The sequence below is a fragment of the Bos grunniens genome, chromosome 7 (assembly GCF_055505025.1).
Source record: "Bos grunniens cultivar Pamir isolate PY7600 chromosome 7, Bosgru_T2T1.0, whole genome shotgun sequence".
Lineage (NCBI taxonomy): Eukaryota > Metazoa > Chordata > Mammalia > Artiodactyla > Bovidae > Bos > Bos grunniens.
The window spans coordinates 64345968-64363349 of record NC_141171.1 but is presented as its reverse complement, the minus strand read 5'-3'; the positions used below and the strand labels follow the sequence as shown (position 1 = coordinate 64363349).

General features: G+C 40.4%; 1 long non-coding RNA gene across 1 annotated transcript; it reads right to left on the bottom strand.

Moving 5' to 3' along the window:
- Positions 1 to 7905: 7905 nt before the first annotated feature.
- On the bottom strand, positions 7906 to 15341 carry LOC147369717 (uncharacterized). Its single transcript, XR_015167803.1, has 4 exons — positions 15153 to 15341; positions 13269 to 13801; positions 12877 to 13172; positions 7906 to 10247 (listed from the first exon to the last, which is right to left on the bottom strand). It is a non-coding gene; the product is annotated as an uncharacterized LOC147369717 (long non-coding RNA).
- Positions 15342 to 17382: the final 2041 nt, after the last annotated feature.

The following is a 17382-nucleotide window of genomic DNA, read 5'->3' as shown; positions in this document are numbered from 1 at the left end:
GACTTTTATCTTAATGAACTAAACACAGTTGTATGAAAGGGTTTAGCTACAGGGATGTTCATTACCCCACTTTCTGTTAGAGTGAAAAATTGACAAAGATGTAGATGTTTATCGATTTAATACCAGTTAAATACATTTTAGTTCATTTATACAAAGTGGTATGCAAACTATAAATATAATATTGTGGAAATCCCTTTAATTAGTAGGGGGAATTGAGCATCTTTTAAATAGAAAATAGGTTACAAACACCACACATTTTTGAAAAATGAAATGGAACCAGCTTAGGTACACATATATCTAAAGAGTCTGGAACATATATATTAAGGGCTAAGAGGAATTTCTCACTGGTGGAATAATATGTTATTTAATTTTTTTCTTTGTGTTTGTATTTATTCTGATTTCTCTACAGTGAGTATGTGTTGCGTGTAAAACAAGAAAATACATTTTAAAAGATAAGGGAGTAGGTATTGGAGGAAAAATAACAAATCTCACCTAACAGTACTTGGCAGTATTGAAGAAACATGGATTGGAAATGGATTTCACTCTTCTTTGGAGAATACCCCTTCTCTTACCTTTGTTCCCTTGATAAAACACTCTTGGTGGTGGATTGGCAATGGATTCTTTCACTTCGTCTAAAACCCTGTCTTCTTTCAACTCCTGAAACGTCCCACTGTACTGACTGAAGGGGAGCATTTTCATTAGAAGGTTGCCTCTGTTTCTCAAGGAGGAATAAGAGCAAGAAGTACAACTCTTCCTCCCCTTCCCCAAGGCAATTCCAGTGTGCTTTGTTCTTTTCCTCTTTAAACTCCCAGGGCATTTATTTTTATACTGTACGATTTAGATGGATTGCAGGACATTTTACGTTGTTTTCTAATGATGTATGAGTCTTTCCCTCAAACTTGATTAAACCCTGAATCCAGGATCCATCTTTTACATGATTTTTAGGTTGTTATTCTCTTTCTTATTGTCATTACCATCATTAACACAATTGTTGGGTGGCTGAGGGAGAATTTCTTAGAGAGATGGAGTTTGAGTTTTGATAAGATTTGACTTTGATGATATGTTGGTCAAACTATATTCCATAAACCCAAGGGCAAATGGAAAGTATTACTCAATATTTACAATAGTAAAAGAGTAATACTGTGTTTGTGAACACTGTATAAATATTGTATTCTTCCAAATCATGTTCACTTATATTCATCAATCCTCAGAATATTGAAGTGAGTAGGGTAAATGAGTAGGAACTTTCTCCATTTTTACAGATAAGAGAAATAAAATACAGAGAAATTAAGCAACCATCTAAAATGATTTTCAGTGGATTAGTTGCAGATCTTAGACTAAAATGTTGGTTTCTTGATTTCATAACTGAAACTGGTTTCATATCAGCACAAAACCACAGCACTTGGCTGAACTTTAATATATGCTTATTTGTTTTTGGATTTTCAAGTCATATAAACAGTAGTCCTCTCCTCTAACATTTGTAAACTGTAGATCCTTTGTAATGAAGACCAGAGAACTTAAAGATGGAACAAATGTTGGAACTTAATTCTGAACCAAGGAAGAATATATACAAGGGGCATTAGTTCAGTGTAATAAATGTTGACAGTGTTTTTAACATCCATGGAAGCAACCCAGTATTCCACCAAGGGTGGGGCAGTCTCAGAGGATGGACCGAGGGACTGACTAGGATCTTCTCCTTCCCAAACCATCCTTTCCACCAAGTCTTTGGCAGGACTGGGTCCACAGAGCAGACCTTGAGGCTAGCTGCAAGGGCAAAATGGACCACTGTGCAGCTGGAGAATGGCCATCTTGCACACTGCAGGGAGACCCACTTAACCAGCTTGCCTAAGTATGCAGTGGAAAATGGGGCCTAGCCAGTTTCCTGACTTTAAATGGCAGAGGTCATTCTCATTTGTAAAACTTTGCCCAAGGGACAATGTTGGGATGCCAAGGTCTGGGAGCACGATTCCTACCTTCTTCCTTGGGCAGAGGAGGAGCAGTGGATATTCATTCCAGTCTTCTTTGTTTCAGGAAAAAACAAGAGTAATACAGAAGTCAATAGAGGTTATCTATTGATTACTCTCTGAGTTAAACCCAACTTCTTATTCTGACCCGAGACTGTGCTGTATTGACTCCCTGTTCTTTCTTTGGCTTCATTTCTTATTCTTCTTGCTTTCTTCTTTTCCATCCATCCCTACCCCACTTCCTTTGCTTTGCCCTGGTCTTCAGGCTGTTTTCCAACCATGCCTGACATATTCCTGTCTCAGGACTTTTGCAGTGGCTATTGCCTTTATTTAGAGCAGTCCTCACCCAATTATCCACATGATTCAGCCTTTTACCTTCTTCAAATAGTCATGCCAATATCATCCCCTCATTGAGAACTTCCATATCTACTGTCTATTGTATCCCATACACCCTTGCTATATCTTACTTCATAGCACTCAACACCATCTAACATACCATGTTTTTAGTTTGCTCTGCTTTGATCATTGCCTTCTCCCCTTACTAACATACACTTTGTGAGAGCAGACCCTTATCATCTGTCTTGGCCATTGCTATATTCACATGGCCTCTGTAACAGGCATAGACTATTTAATATGTATTGTTGAATGAATGAGTGAACAAGTAACCTTATTGATATGATATATGGGTAGACGGAGGCCCAGAGAAATGAAGTCACTTTCCCAAGGTGACTGGAGAAGTGTCCTGGCAGAGAGAATTTATCACCTAATGGAGCCCAGGTCTTCTGACTTCAGTTCACATCTCACCACATTAGTATGTATTTCCAAATAGGGTGCCCTGATGTTATTCAATGGCTATGCACTTAAAGATTACAGAGTGGCATTTTACTTTCACAGGTTAACATAGAGACAAAGTGGAAAAATTCAGTTCTCCAGGGAGACTGGGCAGCCCCTGCTGGTTGGACTTTTAGAATTGAGGTTTTCCATTCTTCTCCTCCCCAAGAACTGCTTTTGAACCAGGGAAATGTAACTTTCATGACAATGAAATTGGAAACACCAGAACTTTCTCATCTGGTGGAGAACTTCAATAGCTATTTCAGGAACAGAGTACAAACTCACAAACTAGGGTAGAGATTGCCACCCTTATGATTTGTGTTGGACTTCATGGTATTCCTTTTTTCCTACAGCCCTCCATAACATTCAGGAGTCATCAACTTACAGGAGCCTAGCCCTTTAGAACTGCAAGGCTCCAGGGAGGCTGTAGGGCTGCATAGTGAGTTACCCTTTAAGAAGCTGGGAGTTAAAGATGTACCTGTTCTCTTAGAACTCAGTACCTTTATCTATACATGATGGGTTAGTACAGAAATTAGAAAAGACCTCACTAGGGGATGGAATATTTCTTAAGCCCAAACATGATCTCATGACTTTTTTGGTCTGTGACATCCAGAGGTTTTCCCATCTGAGTTTCAGTTTCCTCTCACTATCATAGCACCAGATAAAGTCATACGTGTCATTTTCTTGCACAAACCAGTCTGATAGCTTCCCACGGACACACATGCCTCCTGTCACACCCCCTCACCTTTCATTTCCTGCTCGTTTTTTTTTTTTTTCCTTTTCTATGCGTGGTGCCCTTCTTTTATGTATGGTGGTACTGGCCGTGTTCCCTCACATGTAGAGACTTCCCCACAAGACACCTCATGATGCTCTTGCTGAATAACTGATTCCCAGCTTTCAAATCTACACTGAGATGTGCTGCCTTCTCCAGGGAGCATCTCCTCCTCTGAACCTCCAATTGGGTGTTTAAGCACCATTATAAGAGCTCTCATAGAACCCTGGTCTACTGTGCTGGGTATCTTTGGTTTGCCCCACTTCTGATCCAGATTGACCCTTCCCCCTCCTCCTATGTGTCAGAGAAGGCTGATCTTCAGGCTATACTGTAATAGGATCTTTGCCCTGCAGCTTCTGGTTCAGTTTTACTAGGCAGGAGATGAGAGGCAAGGGAAGAAGAGGGTGGGCTGCTGTGGGTTGTTCCTGTCTCTCCCCAGGCTATAGCTTCTATCATGCAGCTGCCTCTGCACAGCTCTCTCCTTGGTAATCACCCTTTCCACTGGCTTTTCAGACTCAGACATCATAAGAGCTCCCAGCTCCTCTAACTTCAGTTGTTCTGTCATTAAATTGTGTCCAACTCCTTGTAACCCCATGGACTGCAGCACACCAGGCTGCCCTGTCCTTCACTGTCTCCCAGAGTTTGCTCAAATTCCTCTCCCTTGAGCCAGTAATATCATTCAACCAACTCATTCTCAGTTGCCCCCTTCTCCTGCCCTCAATCTTTCCCAACATTGGGGTCTTTTCCAATGAGTCAGCTCTTCACATCAGGTGGCCAAAGTTAGTGGAGATTCAGCTTCAGCATGAATATTCAGCTTCCAGTGAATATTCAGGGTTGATTTCCTTTAGGATTGACTGGTTTGATCTCCTTGCTGTCCAAAGGACTCTCAAGAGTCTTCTCCAATGCCACGATTCGAAAGCATCAATTCTCAAGCGCTCAGCCTTCTTAATCGTCGAACTCTCATATCTGTACATGGTTACTGGGAAAACCATAGCTTTGATTATGTGAACTCAACTTTTGTCAGCAAGGTGATGTCTCTGCTTTTTAATATGCTGTCTAACTTCAGGGCACTGCACTATTCCTTGTGGGTTTCCTCTACTCATACCTTTAGGAAGCAGTCTCTCTATTACCCCAAAATACATACCATTTGTTCCTGTCAGACTAAACTGATGCATTTGTAAATTACATTTGTTAATTCCCCAGTTTTGTATCTTATCTCTATTCCCTCCTATTTTATCCATCCTCCCTCCAAGTAGAGAGTAGATTCCATTGGAGAAAGGAGCTTCCTTGTTCCCATTTGTGTTTAAGACACTTTTAGAATTATGATTGCACACTGTCAATATTAGATTTTTTGAAATAAATTTAAAACAAAATATAGTGGATGTGTTTATGTGTTTTTATTTGCCCATAAATGAAAATCTTGGTTTTTGAGTTTGGTTTCATTTGCAAGATATAATAAGATTATCTTATAATAAAAGTCAAAAACTTAAGTGAATGGCAAGGAGAACTGTGGGTGGGAAGGGGTTTTTATTGTTGTTTAAAGGCCAACCAAACTGGGGAGGAATTGAAAAAATTCATATGACATGGACCTTGGGAAGCAGGCATAGACTATTAGTTAAAGAAACAAGATGAGAAAAAGTCATGGGTGTAAATATCTGACACAGACTTCAGACACCTGAGGGTTGTCTTGATTTAACCCTTCCTTTCAATGGCATTTATGAAATACTTCATTGTCAAATGCATTATCTCAGCCTATAGCTTTTTCCCCATAATAAAATGTCTTTAGGAAAGTTGAATAAATATTTTTCTTAAAGTGATGTACTTAGTTTGCTAATAGAATGTGTGTTTCAGTCTTTGGAGAACCAAGGCCAGTTTTCTTTCTTCATTAGATCTTTTGTAAATTAACTTTTTTTTTTTTCTTTTTTACAACAGCTACATTCTATAAAGTGAACTAATCAAAAAGCATGTTTAGGTAGATAGAAAATTATCAGGCTTTATTTAATTCCAACTATTGTATTTGAAATCTGCTAAGCCACTTTTCAATGGAAGTTTAAGAAACATAAACACACACACACACATATATATATATACATATACACACATACACACACACATAAGCCATTCAGTCATATCTGACTCTTTGCAAACCAATGGACTGTAGCATGCCAGGCTCCTATGTCTATGGAATTATCCAGGCAAGAATATTGGAGTGGGTTGCCATTTCTTCCTCCAGAGGATATGTATATGTATGTGTGTATATATATATATATATGTGTGTGTGTGTGTGTATACACACATATATATCAAATAAAACATTATGATTTAGGGAAGCTATCCAAAAAAGAAAGAAAAAAAAAAACCAAAAAGCATCTAGGTACTTACTTAATCCTCTAATGACTATAAGCGAGTAATAATATAATGTAATTATTTAAGCTATTTTGAGGTTAAGTAATTGAACTACATAATTTTTGAACTATAAAGTAAGTAGAATATTGTTGTAAAACACAATAAATCATCAGGTAGTTTTGTAAATGACTTTTTATTCATTTATTTTATAAATAATTACTGAGCATATATTTTGAACCAAAGTGCCTGACTTTGTGAATTCAGCACTGATTCCTGCCCCATTGACTGTCCAATATAATGTAAGTATCTCACTTTAGGTCCATGAATCACCTGCTGAATCTTTGGAGAGACTCTTGGAAATGTATTTTCCAAAAGCTTCCCAGGAGATATATAATAATCACTAATTGACCTCTGCAAAATTCGGGCAATCCATGGACTGAAAGCTGGCCTGGAGTTGGGGAGAAACATCTGTCTACCAAGGGTCCTCGATAAAATGCCGGAAGTTATTTAAATACACAGCTGACCTTGTTAGACCTTGAGGACATTTTCAGTTCAGTTCAGTTGCTCAGTCGTGTCTGACTCTTTGTGATCCCATGGACTGCAGCATGTTAGGCCTCCCTGTCCATCTCCAACTCCCAGAGTTTACCCAAACTCATGTCCATTGAGTCAGTGATGCCATCCCACCATCTCATCCTCTGTCGTTCCCTTCTCTGCTCGCCCTCAATCTTTCCCATTATCAAGGTCTTTTCAAATGAGTCATTTATTCGCATCAGGTGGCCAACGTATTGGAGTTTCAGCTTCAACATCAGTCCTTCCAATGAACATTCAGGACTGATTTACTTTAGGATGAACTGGTTGGATCTCCTTGCAGTCCAAGGGACTCTCAAGAGTCCTCTCCAAAACCACAGTTCAAAAGCATCAGTTCTGGCTGGTGCACTGGGACGACCCACAGGGATGGTACAGGGAGGGTGGAGGGAGGGAGGTTCAGGATGGGGAACACGTGTATACCTGTGGCAGATTCATGTTGATGTATGGCAAAACCAATACAATATTGTAAAGTAATTAACCTCCAATTAAAATAAATAAATTTATATTTTTTAAAAAAAGCATCAATTCTTCGGTGCTCAACTTTGTTTATAATCTGACTCTCACATCCATACATGACCACTGGAAAGACCATAGCTTTGACTAGACGGACCTTTGTTGGCAAAGTAATAGCTCTGCTTTTTAATATGCTGTCTAGGTTGGTCTTAACTTTTCTTCCAAGGAGAAAGCGCCTTTTTATTTCATGGCTGCAGTCACCATCTGCAGTGATTTTGAAGCCCCCCAAAATAAAGCCTGCCACTGTTTCCACTGTTTCTCTATCTATCTGCCATGAAATGATGGGACTGGATGCCATGATCTTTGTTTTCTGAATGTTGAGCTTTAAGCCAACTTTTTCACTCTCCTCTTTCACTATCATCAAGAGGCTCTTTAGTTCTTCTTCACTTTCTGCCATAAGGGTGGTGTCATATGTGTATCTGAGGTTACTGATATTTCTCCTGGCAATCTTGATTCCAGCTTGTGCTTCATTCATCCAGCCCAGTGTTTCTCATGATGTACTCTGCATAAAAGTTAAATAAACAGGGTGACAATATACAGCCTTGACCTACTCCTTTCCCTGTTTGGAACCAGTCTGTTGTTCCATGTCCAGTTCTAACTGTTGCTTCCTGACCTACATACGGATTTCTCAAGAGGCAGGTCAGGTGGTCAGGTATTCCCATCGCTTTCAGAATTTTCCATAGTTTATTATGATACATGTAGTCAAAGGCTTTGGCATAGTCAATAAAGCAGAAGTAGATGTATTTCTGTAACTCTCTTGCTTTTTCAGTGATGTTGGCAATTTGATCTCTGGTTCCTCTGCCTTTTCTAAAACCAGCTTGAACATCTGGAAGTTTATGGTTCATGTATTGTTGAAGCCTGCCTTGGAGAATTTTAAGCATTGCTTTACTAGCGTGTGAGATGAGTGCAATTGTGCGGTACTTTGAACATTCTTTGGCATTGCCTTTCTCAGGGATTGGAATAAAAACTGACCTTTTTCAGTCCTGTGGCCTCTGCTGTGTTTTCCAAATTTGCTGGCATATTGAGTGCAGCACTTTCACAGCATCATCTTTTAGGATTTGAAATAGCTCAACTGGAATTCTATCACCTCCACTAGCTTTGTTCACAGTGATGCTTCCTAAGGCCCACTTGACTTCACATTCCAGGATGTCTGGCTCTAGGTGAGTGATCACACCATCATGATTATCTTGGTCATGAAGATCTTTTTTGTACAGTTCTTCTGTGTGTTCTTGCCACCTCTTCTTAATATCTTCTGCTTCTGTTAGGTCTGTACCATTTTTGTCCTTTATCGAGCCCATCTGTGCATGAACTGTTCCCTTGGTATCTCTAATTTTCTTGAAGAGATCTCTCGCCTTTACCATTCTATTGTTTTCCTCTATTTCTTTGCACTGATCACTGAGGAAGGCTCTCATATCTCTCCTTACTATTCTTTGGAACACTGCATTCAAATGGGTATATCTTTCCTTTTCTCCTTTGCTTCTTCTCTTCTATTCACAGCTATTTGTATGGCCTCCTCAGACAGCCACTTTACTTTTTTGCATTTCTTTTTCTGAGGATGGTCTTGCTCCCTGTCTCCTTTACAATGTCCATAGTTCATCAGGCACTCTATCAGATCTAGTCCCTTAAATCTGTCTCTCACTTTCACTGTATAATCGTTAGGGATTTAATTTAGGTCACACCTAAATAGTCTAATGGTTTTCCCTACTTTCTTCAATTTCAGTCTGAATTTGGCAATAAGGAGTTCATGATCTGAGCCACAGTCAGCTCCTGGTCTTGTTTTTGCTGACTGTATAGAGCTTCTCCATTTTTGGCTGCAAAGAATGTAATCAATCTGATTTTAGTGTTGACCATCTGGTGACGTCCATGTGTAGAGTCCTCTCTTGTGTTGTTGGAAAAGGGTGTTTGCTATGACTAATGCATCCTCTTGGCAGAACGCTATTAGCCTTTGCCCTGCTTCATTCTGTACTCGAAGGCCAAATTTTCCTATTACTCCAGGTGTTTCTTGACTTCCTACTTTTGCATTCCAGTCCCCTATAATGAAAAGGACATCTTTTGGGGGATTTTTTCTAGAAGTCCTGTAGGTCTTCATAGAACCATTCAACTTCTGCTTCTTCAGCATTACTGGTTGGGGCATAGACTTGGATTACTTTGATATTGAATGGTTTGCCTTGGAAATGAACAGAGATCATTCTGTCGTTTTTGAGATTTCATCCAAGTACTGCATTTTGGATTCTTTTGTTGACTATGATGGCTACTCCATTTCTTCTAAGGGATTCCTGCCCACAGTAGTACATATAACGATCATCTGAGTTAAATTCACCCATTCCAGTCCATTTTAGTTCGCTGATTCCTAAAATGTTAACGTTCACTCTTGCCACCTCCTGTTTGATCACTTCCGATTTGCCTTGATTCATAGACTTAGCATCCCAAGTTCCCTTGCAGTATTACTGGTTACATCATTGGCCCTTGCGTCCATCACCAGTCACATCCACAACTGGGTGTTGTTTTTGCTTTGGCTCTGTCTTTTCATTCTTTCTGGAGTTATTTATCCACTGATCTCCAGTAGCACATTGGGCACCTACCGAACTGAAGAGTTCATCTTTCAGTGTCCTATCTTTTTGCCCTTTTATACTGTTCATGGGGTTCTCAAGGAAGGAATACTGAAGTGGTTTACTGCTCCCTTCTCCATTTGACTGCATTTTGTCAGAACTCTCCACCATGACCAGTCTGTCTTGGGGGCCCTACACGGCGTGGCTCATAGTTTCATTGAATTCGACAAGGCTGTGGTCCATGTGATTAAACTGAGGACAATTTACAGGATCCAAAAACAAAGATCAAGGGAATCCAGTCTACTAAAGCAACGAATTAAGCCTGAAAGAGTGGCTGCCTTGAGGGACACTAGGAACCTCAGCCTGGGGTTCCAGCAGTCACACAAGAGCAGGAGAACAAAGCCTGCATATGCAGCTGTTGGATGTTTGTGGATGAGATTCCACTCCAACCCTTGCCTGGTAGAGACTCTCTGGGAAAGGGGACCCCACATTCTTGCTTACCCTGGACATTCCTGGTTTATACCTGTTGTTTCTGTATTGCTACTAATAGTACTTGCCTCCCTTTCATCAATACCCAGGCTTGGGCATGAATGACATTGTTCATCTACTGAAGGGCTCTTTAGTGGAAGAATGGGCAAGGAAAGACAGAAAGCATCCAGCTTCAGACAGAGCGATTGGGAGATGCTGAAAAAGAAAGAAAATATCCGTTTTGACCTTGATGGTAAAAGAGATTTGTGTGTTTATTTGCTCAGTCATGTCCAACACTTTCGTGAGCCCGTGGACTGTAGCCCGCCAGGCTCCTCTGTCCATGGGATTATTCAGGCAAGAATACTGGAATGGGTTGCCATTTCCTCCTTTAGATCTTCCCAAACCAGGGATCAAACCTCTATCTCCTGTGGCTCCTGTATTGCAGATAGATTTTTCACTCACTGAGCCATCAGGGAACACTAATAAAATATGTATCTCCTGAAAATTAACAAGTAGACTGCATCTTTACTTAGCATGCAGGTCAAAACGTTGTATATATGCCTTGTACTTAAAACCTGAGACATTTTTAAAGAGGGACAATCACTCACAGTTTAACCAAATAAAAATAATGTTATACTGTCTTTTTTACCCTCTCTTCATTTTTTTTAGACAAGTTTATTTTTTCTTCATTTTTATATTGGATAATATTTTATGAAGAAGCATTATGTACTGAATTTTCACTCAACATAATGAAGCGTTTTATTTACATGTTGTAAATGATATTTAGGATGCCTGTTTTATTCTACTGAGTAACTGCAATTCAAGGAAAACTGTTATATTGAACATTTAAACTGTTACCAATGTTTGCTGTTTGAAAAAATATCATGATAGACATTTTGAATATAAATATTTCCTGACATTTAAAATAGATTCTCCATAGTGAAATTACTGGGTCAAATAAAAAGGTCACTGTTAAATTTCTTGATCCATGTTATCACCGATCGATTTCCAAAAGGCTGAATCAATTTTCACTCTGTTTCATTTTGACAGGATTGGACAGTCAGTTATTGAAACATCTTCCTGCACAAGTTATGAATATCTATAGCCCTTTGGAAGTGAGCGCTGTTCCTCCTCCACTGAAGGCCCTGCCCAGGAATTATCCATAAATAACTGGCAAGTTTAGGGCCATGAATCTCAGATGAGGAAAGGAGAAGGGAAAGAAACCACAGGAGCCACAGCCTGTCACTGTGAATCTTGGCAGTAGGAATTCCGTAACTCAGACAGCCAAGATATAAAAGGAATATTAAAGCTGTAAATAATTTCCAATTAGCACCATTATCTATGTCCTGGGCTGCCTAGCACCCAGATTACTGTTGGTAATGAGAGCTGGGATGTTCCTTCAGCATGTGGAAGAAAAGCCCCCACATCTTCTCTGGCAGAAGAGAGAGAATACCCATAGCACAGCCCAATGGTCTTCCTTGGGTTCTAAAGTACACAGACCTATTCAATGCCTAAATACATCCACTGTATTTGGAAGAATCCTGAGACTTACAAGTATTTCTGAAGATGGATGATTCATAATAGAAATGCAAAGAACATGGCATGTGAGGCATAAATGGATGGGGGTTGAAGTTTTGCTTTTTCCAAAATAACCATATGACATTGGATGAAGGTGAGGGGGATGATAATGTGATAAAGATCTATTCAGTAGACAGTTATAACATTTCTGCAGTGCATCAGATAGCATTCCTGACTCTGGAGACGTGTTAGTGAATGAAGCAGACAAACAGTGCCCTGGTGGAGCCACTTACATTCTCTCAGTATATGACAGGGAAGAAACATAATAAGTATGCTATGTAGTGGGTTAGAGGGTGATATGATGGTTAGTTTTATACACTAACTTGGCTGGGCCACAGTGTCCAGATATTTAGTCAAATATTATTCTGGATGTTCCTATGAGGCTTGTTTTTTATTTTTTTTTCTTTTTAAGATGAGATGAACATGAAAATGGGTGGACTTTGAGTAAAGCAGATTACCCTCCATAGTGTGGGTTGTCCATATCCAGTAAATTGAAGGCCTTAATAGAGCAAAGATTGACCTCACTCAAAAGAAAAAGAACTATATTGGGTTGGTCAAAAAGTTTGGGTGTTTCCACACAATAATATGGAAAAACCTGAATGAACATTTTGGCCAACCCAATATCAACGGAAGATCTTTGACCTTAAACTGCAACATCAGTTGCAGTTCCGTGGAACTCAGGCCTGCAGCCTGCATATTTTGGTATTATCTGCCTCTATAATTTTCTAAGTCAATCCCTTCAAATAAAACTTTTATCTCTCTCTCCTCTCTCTATTTCTCTCTCCTCTCTCTCAGTATATCCTGTTGGCTCTGTGTTGCTGGACAGCCCTAACATAGGTAATAAACATTATGAGAAAAATAGGAAAATGAGAAAGGCGATTGAAAATCTATTGATCTCCTTGAATCTTCTTACCTCTTTCTCCTCCACTCTGATTCCAAAAATGTGGATTTAATACTGGGAATCAGTGCATGTGTTTCTTTTATAAGCAATGCAGTGGATCTTAATAGACAGCCAATATTTGGTTTATTGTTGGGGCTGGTGCACTGGGATGACCTGGACGGATGGTACAGGGAGGGAGGTGGGAGTGGGGTTCAGGATGGGGAACACGTGTATGCCCGTGGTGGATTCATGTTGATGTGTGGCAGAACCAATACAATATGGTAAAGTAATTAGCCTCCAGTTAAAATAAATAAATTTAAATTTAAAAAAAAAAACAAAAAAACACAAAATAATCTGTCTGGATTTGAATCCCCAAGGTTTACTTACCCATGGAGATGATGATTATTGTCTCCTCAGGAGCAGAAAATGACTTTTTTTTTTTTTTCTTCTATCAACAGAGTTTATGGCCTCTTTGAGCTAACAGATACAATAGAAGTTTTGGAGTTTAGCCATGTTCCAACTTTAATGATTATAAAAATCAGCTGGTATGATGGTGAAAATACATAATCTTAGGCACCAGTCCTAGAATTCTGATATAAACCGGCTTGGGTCCAGGCATCTGATTCAGTCGTTGATGAAAAGACACGTTCTCTGAGAAGCATGATCTCATTCAGACGTCTCAGCTAAGGCCAGAAAGGGGAAGTAATGGACTTAAGGTTACCAAGTGTGCCAGGAGGATAGGTCCAGTCTTTTTTCCCTTTCCAGCTCTGGCCTCTTACCCTCTGCCAGTGTCTTCCCTGGACCAGCAGCATTAGTATCCCCTGCAATCTTACAAGGAAAGCGTCTACTGAGTCAGAAACTCCAGACCCTGAAATCTGTATTTTGTAACTTCTCCAGGTGATTCTGATGCATGCTAATTTGAGAATCCCTGCTTTACCCCCCATCTCTTGGTGAGCTGCTACTTTCAGTATGTAATAGTCAAAAGGTAACCATGTGGCCCTTATTAGAGGTGTTAGGCGTCTCCATGGTGATGTGGCATGACCCAGCCCCCTTTAGCCAGGTGTTGTCCATGAGCATAATTGTGCTTCTACTTAACTGAAGCTTGAGCCGGGGTTCTGCTTTTTTCCAGTCTGCTCCTTGGGCCTTGGAGTCTGCTTGTCTGTCCAGCTTCTCCCTCGGTGCCCACAGCGTGCTTGCCTCTTCAGTGTCAACACCAGGGTGAGTCACTTCTAATTATTAGATTTTACAGTGTATCATTTCCTCAAGGAGGCAAGGACTTGGGTCAGAATCTGGCCTAAGAATTTCAAGGCATCTGTAAATGGAGAATAAGGTACATTGTCTGTTAAGGACCGTGAGCTGAAAAATCAGATGTGAAAATTTCCTCCTGTGCCACATTTTCTCCTGTCACTGGACAGGGACCAATTCAATCCTTTTCTTCACCCAAGAAGGGAAGGATGGGGAGGCCGAGTTGTGCTCATCTCACCCGAACAGTTGCTTAATGATAATGATAATGAGCTGCATTTTTACGGTGCCTTTCATCCAGATAACTTTACAGGCTGATTTTCTTTTCACCACTGCTTAAAACATACTTCATAGAGTCCCAAGGGTGTACTCTCGGAGCCCTGTAACCTCTGCATTTGTTAAGTCTTCCCTGCTCCCTCTGCTTACACAGTCTGCAAAGAAAGATGGGTAATGAGCAGCGGAGGTTCTGTAATTAAGTTTGCAGACTGACAGAAAGGAGATTGATCTATTCTGACTCTCTGGTGTGTCACCAGGTCCAATTCATTGATGTGTTCCGATTTTACATCTTTGTCAGGGTTTCTCTGGGGAGGAATTGCGTTAGAGTGTGAGGGAGGTGCGGCTGAACTACTAAAAAGCCAGTCTGAATGCTGCAGACCATTTGTAGGAGAGCAGTGCTCTGGGATTGGCTCTCCTCTGATGAGTCCATTGCCAGGAATCAGCTTCCCAGCGTGTGGGGCCATGAGAGAAAGCTACATTGAAGTGTATGGACCCTTGTGGAGAATTAGCCAGTAGGGAAAGAGTGTATGACCACAAAGCAAGCTCCTTCCAAGTCTCTAAACCTGAAGGTAGCGTGTGATTGGGCTGTGATGTGCATGGCTTTTTGTTGAGGCACAGGGATGTGTATAATTGGGAGACCAGGTGAGCTTATGCGAGAAGACCTGTCCTAGATAGCGGGCGGGTCCTCTCTTGATGGCCATTGGAATAGCCTATCGAGCAAACAGGAGGGCAAGAGTCTATGAGATTGTAATTCCTTTTCAAAAAATCCTGGAATGAGTTGTTTCATCTGTAGATATACAGACAGAAATGTTTTTGTATGTCCTTTGTGTTTATCCTTAATTCCTTATATGCTCAAAAGTAAAAATGAAAGTGAAAGTGAAGTCGTTCAGTCGTGTCCTACTCTTTGCGACCCCATGGACTGTAGCCCACCAGGCTCCTCCGTCCATGGGATTCTCCAGGTGAGAATACTGGAGTGGGTTACCATTTCCTTCTCCAGGGGATCTTCCCAACCCAGGGATCAAAACCAGGTCTCCTGCATCGCAGGAGCTTTAACCTCTGAGCCACCAGGGAAGCCCATAAAAGTAAAAATAAGTCTCAGCAATTCCATTTAGACCTGTCACCGAACTAAACTTGAGTTTGCTCACCTGCAAGCAGTAAAGCCAATCTACTGACTCTGGGTTGTGATGAAACAAAATGCAGTGTTTACTGCAGGGCACCAAGCAAGGAGTCCAGGGCAGCTGGTGCTCAAAAGACCCAAAATTCTCAAAACCTTTCAGGGAAAAGTTTTTAAAGGTAGGGTGAAGGGGGATGTGGAGTATATAATCAGCTTGTAGATGTTCATCTGATTGGTTGCTGGTGAGGTAATCAGGAGTCAGCATCAACAACCTTCTAGCTTCAGCCCCTACGAGGTCCATTACGTGCTTTGAGGCAGCATATAGTTAATTTCTTCCACCTGGTGTGGGTTTCAGTATCTGTAAAACATTAAGGACATGGCTCAAAATATTACCAATAGCCCTTGAGTAGATAAGGTTCTTGAGTTTGTTTTATTGAGTTTGTTTATTATTTTGTCTTGCTTGACTGTTGCCCTTTCTTTCTGCATTTGTTCACTTCTATAAGTTTAGTGTTTGACTAAAATTTTTCTACAGACAAAAGGCAGATGGAGGACATGGGACAGGTGGAGTGGGCTGGGTATCTGTCCTGGGAAGGCCCCATAGGGTCCTGCTCAGTTACAGTCCTACTGTATGAGATCTGCTCTCCAAAGGTATGATCCAGGGAATCCTATTATTAAAAGCTGCTATAGAAATTGATGGATGCGCTTGGATACATTTGGCACTTAGTCCACAGGAAATGTCTAATTACAACTCAAATTTGGGATTTATCTACAAGTGTCCCCTCAGTTTCCAGTTTTTGCTGTTCCAGGTCACCCGCAGTCTCTCTGTTATTCAGGTTTGATTCCTGACTAGGGCTGATTGGTAGAGTGGTGACGATTTGGCTGCATTTCCTGAACATTTGCTGGTTGCCAGGTCTGGACCATTTGTTCATGCATGGCCTTCTTTGATTCTCCCAATCATAGGTTTTGTGCTCGAGGCAACTGAAATTCAAAATTATTTGTTCCAGGTGACATAGTTAGAAAGTGATGAAGCCAATATTTAAACCCAAGTATATTTGACTATAGGTCCTACACTTTAGATAACCATGATGTATCAAGACTCATCTATGATCTTTTAAGATTATATAGATAAAGCATTGAGTCTGGAAGAGTGGAAGAGAAGGCTCTAAGTCCAATAATGTTATAGACAGTGATAGAACCTTTCTATGACTCCTTTTTCAGCCTGGATTATTTTCCAAGTGCTTGATCTGTACACATGTAGGCCACAGACTGCTTGCCATAGTCCATCCTGTCTCTAGTCTTGTCTTCTGTAAGAACACAAGGACTTCTCATATGCATGATATGTTGCTTTCATTCTCCATCCCAGTGTGGAAAGTTGCTCTCTTTTGATTCTACACCTCTAACTCATTCAATAAAGCATATGTTGCATTTGTCTTGGCATAACCTATCTCTTTGCAGGTGTGTGATCAGCCTAGAGACTTAGGCTTTTCAGAACTGCCCAATTCACATTAAAGAGACTGACTGAGTTACAAACCTGATTGCTAGGTAGGGCATCATTAAGTGGGGGGTGAGGGTGGTGGGGAGCTGAAAAACTGACAAAGAATCTATGAGTCATGAGTTGATTTTGTGGAATCTTTTCCTTTTTTTAAATAGTTTTCCCAAGAGATGGGATATACACAGCTGTGTAATAGCAGATGTGTCCCAAATGACCCTTAAAGGCTGCTCTCCTCTTTTTCATGATTGGTGGATTCCTTTCATATCTGGGTCATACCTTTTAATCCCTCAGGGTTATTAAGAGACTTACTACTGGGATGTGAAACAGACTATGGTACACAGCAGGTACATATGGAATAGGTAAATGAATTAATGAAGGCAGTATTTCCCAAAGATTGAATGAATACCATAGGTATGCAAGACAATTTGGGTGGATTCATGGGAATTTTTCAAATTTTAGTAGTTACCTCTAATTGGTATTACAGAAAAACTAGCACATTGAGCTGTACACTAGGATATAAATATCAGTAGATGTGAGTAATTGTAATTAAATATGAGTTGTACAAGTATGGCATATGTGCATGCTTTACATAGCAGTTCATCTTTAGAAACAATAGGTGAGTTTGTAGTAAGATACTAAATTTGATCATTTAAAATGGGAATAGAAAAAAATGTGTGCCATGGGACTTCATTGGTAGTCCCATGGTTAGAACTCTGCATTTTCACTGCTGAGGGCCTGGGTTTGATGCCTGGCTGGGGAGCAAAGATCC